This window comes from Geotrypetes seraphini, chromosome 10, assembly GCF_902459505.1.
Source record: "Geotrypetes seraphini chromosome 10, aGeoSer1.1, whole genome shotgun sequence".
NCBI classification, from domain to species: domain Eukaryota; kingdom Metazoa; phylum Chordata; class Amphibia; order Gymnophiona; family Dermophiidae; genus Geotrypetes; species Geotrypetes seraphini.
The window spans coordinates 29,770,885-29,776,884 of record NC_047093.1 but is presented as its reverse complement, the minus strand read 5'-3'; the positions used below and the strand labels follow the sequence as shown (position 1 = coordinate 29,776,884).

Below are 6,000 nucleotides of genomic sequence, written 5' to 3'. Positions count from 1 at the left end.
TGAGTTTTGCTTTTAAACTGCTTAATATATTAAACATATTAATATATGTATGTATACTGTTTTGCACTTTTGTTAGTTTTGAAAATTTAATAAATATTAAAAAAAAAAGAGAGAGAAAGGACCCATGTGGGATCCCTTTCGAAATCTGGGTAGAATGCACTTGGTGCAGACTGCCTACATGGTTTACAATTCTGAAAACTGTTTGAAAATGGTCCCCATTTTGCTCTCTGTAAGCATTAATAATCACCTTAGGATTGACGCGCCCTCCGTCACTGCAGTGGTTAAAAATGGGAACAACAATGTTAAAAGCCTTTTTGGCATGTAAAACAGTGCTTTCTGTGCAGAGACAGAGCTCACAAAATTGTGCTTTTCATATGCACATAATGACATAGATACAGCTTGTCCTAACAACTCAAGTATTTGAGGGCCACACAACAAATAATACCACTCCTTCAAAAGTACAACAACATACATGAACTCACGATGAGCTTATTGAGATTCCCAAAGAAATTTGCAGACAATTGTCAAGGACCAAAGCTCCAGCACCTAGGCCAAGATCAAACAAACATCCCACAGGGTTGGAAAAAGCCTCGAAACCCCTCCCACACCAGCCAACAATTAGACTTTAAAGGCGGGGAAACTGCACGGGGGTAGATTATCTCATCAGCATTTTTTTTTTTTTTTTTTTAAACCCTCCTCTAGTGGGTATTGAACTTGAAAAAGGCCTTATGCAATGCAGAGCTTATGGTGCCAAACAATTCACTCCCAAAAATTCATAGGAATGAAAAAAATACTTATCTTATGATGAATCCACCGCCTACTGGTGTGGGAGGGGTTCCGAGGCTTTTTCCTACCTTGTGGGATTCTTGTGTTGATTCTTTGGCCTAGGTGCTGGAGCTTTGGCCCTTGAGCATTGTCACCGCAAATTTCTTTGGGAATCTCACGCTGTTGCACTTTTTGAGGGAGTGGCATTATTTATAGATACAGCTGGTACCGAATGTTATGCCGTGTAACCTTCCTAGCTGCGTCATTATTTTCTGCTTCCCTCTTCCTGTCCCCCATACTCACCAGGAGAAGTGCTTGCTGGTTGATGAAGGCTTGCTGTTGTGCTGCCAACTGAGTGGGATCCACAGCAGGCAGCAATGGCTGGGGCTGGGGCTGAGGCATCATCATTGCTGAGAGATAGAGACAAAGATGGCATTTTAACTAGCATACGAGACCTTTTTTCCTCTTCCCTAGAACAAGGGTAGGCAATTCCAGTCCTTGAGAGCCAGAGCCAGGTCAGGTTTTCAGGATATCCACAATAAATATGCATAAGATAGATTTGCTTCTCAAGGAGACAGTGTATGCAAATTCATCTCATACATATTCACTGTGGATATTCTGAAAACCTGACCTGGCTCCGGCTCTCGAGGAACGGAATTGCCTACCCCTGCCCTAGAAGATGCAGCCCTTGGATATCAGTAGTGGATACAGAGATTTCCACAGGGCTTCAGAAAGTGGCATAGTAAGGGAGGTGGCGCCTCACCCTGTGCCCCCTGCCCCCTCTTCTCCGTGCCCCAGCTGTAATCACTTCCGGCTTGCGGGGCCAGGAAGTGATGTCAGAGGGAAAGCCAACTCGAGCAGCACGCCAGAGAACCTGCTCACAGTGGTGAAGATTTAAACATAACATAAGAACATAAGAACTGCCGCTGCTGGGTCAGACCAGTGGTCCATCTTGCCCAGCAGTCCGCTCACGCGGCGGCCCTCAGGTCAAAGACCAGCGCCCTAACTGAGACCAGCCCTACTTGAGTATGTTCCGATTCAGGTTCAGGTACAGGGATGGAAAGGGAGGCTGCAAGTGTGGCATGGGGGATGCAGACGGAGCGAGAGGGAAGGGGGGGGTAGCATGGAAGGAGCGGGGGGGGGGGGGGCGGAGAGGAGGGCATGGGTGGTGCCACCGCCCCAGGCACCTCCTATCTTCGCTGTACCACTGAAGGCATCATATTCCTTCCTTGCTTGAAGTACCTGTATGTAAACTGTTTTGAGTGCGGTGGTAAAAACTATAAAAAGGTTATCTATGTGATCTCTCGGGTAATGTTACAGTCCCAATAATGTGGACTTGGAATTGAATTTATTTTCTTTAATGTAATAATTTTTGTTCTACATTAGTGTGTATTCATATTTTTATTTGTTGTAAGAAATGAATAAATTTATAAATTAAATTTAAAAAACCCGATCCCTTTCCCTTTCAAACTCATGGGGCAGTCAATTTTACAATAATAGTCCGATAAAAACAGAATATTCTTTATTTCAGTTATACCAATCCCATGATTCCCATAGGTTTTTTTTATAATATACCAGATCTCCTAACCTCTTATGTATTGCACTGTCCCTTCTTCAATTAAGCTTTGATAAATACATTTATCCTATAACCCCTGTAATCCCAATAATTATGCCATGGGAAGATATGCTTTAATCTATCACACCTTCTGCCCCTTCCATCCCTGGCTCTCTCCACATTTAACTTTATTGGGAGGTGTTAACCGTGGACAACTGTGTCTCGGGTACTAGGCCTCAAATGGCAAATAGATTTTATTATATTAATTCAGATATCTAACGGATGGTGCTACTAGGCTTCCACTTTCCTTCTCTACTGTTGCCACATTCTTACCTGGCATAGTTGCAACCCCACCCATGGTGGGCATCATTGGCATACTGCTCATTGTAGGCATTGCAGCAGGCATCATTACCACCCACAACCGGCATGGTCTGATACGTAGGGCCTTGTCCCATTGCAGGAAAACCTACAGGGCAATGACATTGATCGGTCTTGTTACTTGTCTGCGCGGTAAGTAAAACTTTACCTTAGTCTACCACTGTAATGCAGATGCCACCACCAGTTCTCCAATGAGCTTCCACCTCCATGCCCAGATGGCGTGTGCTACAGAAAGGTCCAACAGGTTAACAGCAACACAAACACAAGTGATCAGGAATCGGGGTCATGCAACAGTAAGTCATTTAGAGTTGTGGGGTAGATTAGATAATGCCCAGCTGGGTTTCCGTAAGGTTATGCTCAGCATGGAGATAGAGCTGATAGCGTAAATAAATAAACGTGCAAGACTATTGATATAGGAAGATAGGCCTTGTCGGTTCTTTTGGACCTTTGTGTCTGCATCTCGTCTTGCTGGATATGTTTGGAGATTCGGTGTCAGTGTCAAAGCGCGCGGGACAAAGGCGCGCCAGACAATTGAGCGCAGCGCGGAGGCGCGCGCCACCTCTAAATTACTGTTTTTTAGGGCTCCGAGGGGGGGGGGGGCGTGGAGGGTGGGAACCCCCCCCACTTTATTTAATGACATCGCGAGCGTTGTGGGGGCGTTGAGGGGGGTGTGGGGGGTTGTAACCCCCACATCATTTTACTGAAAACTTCACTTTTTTCCCTGTTTTTAGGGGAAGAAAGTTCAATTTACAGTAAAATGTGGAGGGTTACAACCCCCCTTAATGCCGGCGCGATGTCTATTAAATAAACTGGGGGGGGGTTTCCCCAACAACAACCCCCGTCGGAGCCCCCTAAAAACTATAATTTTTTACAGCCTCCGCACTGCGCTCAATTGTCGGCGCGCGCTTTTGTCTTTCGCGCCGTGAGATTCAATGTTCTCTGGCTGAGAAAACTTATGGTAGAATGGGTTTAGTTCAGCCAGTCATTTGGAGCAAGGTGTTCCTCATGGATCTCCACTCTTGTCACTTCGTTTTAATGTTTATATGCATGTAGCAGTAGCTTTTAGCAGACAATTTGCTTCTCTACCCCCCCCCCCACCCCACCCCGTTGTATGCAGATGGTATCAGTTTTTTGCTCCAGTTACATGGATTTGGCCCTCTGAAAACATGGTTGAATGGACGCATAAGCCCATAAGAATGGCCATACTGGGCCAGACCAATGGTCCATGTAGCCCGGTATCCTGTTTCCATAGTGACCAATCAGGTCATAAGTACCTGGTAAAAATCAAATAGTAGCAGCATTCCATGGTGGAAGTTGTATTTAGTGCATCAACAATGATTACAACATTTCAGAACAGTTGAGGGATAGATTATAGTAATCTAATGCAGTGATCTCAAACTATGTACCGCCTGAGATTCCAAGTGTGCCACAGCAAACTGAGGAGGAAGAGAGGCACCTGCCAACTGGAGGTTACAGCGCTGCCCGATTCACCGAAGGCCTGCGTGTTTCCCCCTTCTCTCTAGTGTCCTCCGGCTTCCCCCCCTGGCCTCACCTTTTAAGCTAATTACAGCAGCCTGCAGAGGATCGCGGTAGGTAAAATGATTTTTATTTTCAATATAGTGATTGAAATGTGTCAGTTTTGAGAATTTATATCTGCTGTGTATATTGTGTGTATATGAAAATTGAATGGGAAAAAAATTGCATTACTATATGTAAAGGGGTTGGGATCTGGGGAGAGCTTGGGTGGGCCCTAGGGAGGTTTGTGGTTGGGGTACTCAGTTGATATTTGTTAGATTTAAGGGGTACCTTAGCTTGAAGTAGTTGAGAAACACTGTTGTAAGCAATCGGCTGGCACCAGTGCCTCTCCTCCTCTCTTCCCTGCTGGCACCCCTATGGCGTCTCAGGGCCCATCTGGAGGACCTCTGCACATGCGTGCAGGGCTGTGGAGTCGGAGTAGGAGGAAATTTCGGGTACCTGGAGTCGGAGTCGAAGTCAGAAGTACAAAAAACTGAGGAGTCGGAGTCGGAAATTTATCTACCGACTCCATATTTGAACTTGGCATACCAATCACGAGCGATTCTTTTCAACTATAGCACCCACTATTTACACAGACCAAATGTTGCGAGCAGCTTCTGCGGCCTTAGAACACTTGATTAAAAGCAAAAAGAAGGTGGCGTCGAAAATGCTCATTTCTCTAACTTGACATTCCATTTTTAACGATCTGAAAATTAACCAGTGCTGTGGAGTCGGAGTCGGAGTCAGAGTCGAGGAGTCAGAGTCGGAGGAAATTTTGGGTACCTGGAGGCGGAGTCTGAAGTACAAAAAACTGAGGAGTCGGAGTCGGAACATTTATCTACCGACTCCACAGCCCTGCATGCGTGGATGTCATCACAGCGACGTCTGAGCACTCCTGGGTGCCTCAAGCCATGGCCATTACTTTTAGTGTGCTCTGGCTTGAGAAAGTTTCAGAGACACTGATCTACAGGGTTGATTTCTACAGGTTACAATTATGCAACCTGTAGAAATCAACCCTTTAGATTACAGTACTATAATTTGATCTATACGGGGCTTCCACAATGCTTGCTGGCTCTGCTTCAGCAAGTACACAGTTCTGGGGCAAGAGGGTGACTAGAAGCTTCCTGCAAGACCGAATCACACCTTAGCTCTGGTCTTTTCATTGACTTCCTGTTGAGGTGAAAATTAGATTTAATATTTTATTGTGTGGGCTTTTAGACTGTTCATAACTTGAGCTTAGGATATTTGCAGGAAGGTTGTTAGACATGACCTCTCTAGACGTTTTTTTTGCTAAGGTCTAACAGTAAATGCAGGAGTATAAAGTCTTTCGTTTAGTTACAATGGGGAAGCAAGTCTATAATGATATGATCTTAGAACAATTTACCACAAATTAATTTTTAAAAAACTTTTGTTTCTCCATACATATTTTGAAGAGTTTGTGAGATGATGGGGTGGGTTGCTAGTTATTTTTTTGATTTTCTAGCATTTTATGTATTTTTGTCTTGTTTTTAAGATGTTTACTGTATATGTTTTTGATAACTGTGGGCTGCAAAAGCCACTTTGTACATCCTTCATTGTATAACGGCAGGTTAAAAACCTGTCAATTAAATTAAGGTATAGGCATCACTCTTTGAAAGGCAAGAGTCACTAATGCTTTTAAATGAAAAGAAATAGATAATTGTAATTAATGTAGCATTATGGTATGACACTAACCTCCCCCTCCCCTTGACTAAGCTGTGGTAGAGGTTTCTACTGCGGCTCAAAGTGCTAAATGCTCCAATGCTGCT

The 6,000-nt window shown here is 44.4% G+C and overlaps 1 protein-coding gene across 1 annotated transcript in view; it reads right to left on the bottom strand.

Moving 5' to 3' along the window:
* Window positions 1-2,653: 2,653 nt before the first annotated feature.
* The window catches only part of MYO15B (myosin XVB), a 117,113-nt gene continuing 113,766 nt past the window's right edge, over window positions 2,654-6,000 (bottom strand). The window contains exon 37 of the mRNA XM_033960997.1: window positions 2,654-2,786. The gene's annotated coding sequence lies outside the window, so the exon portion shown is untranslated. The remainder of the gene's footprint in view (window positions 2,787-6,000) is intronic.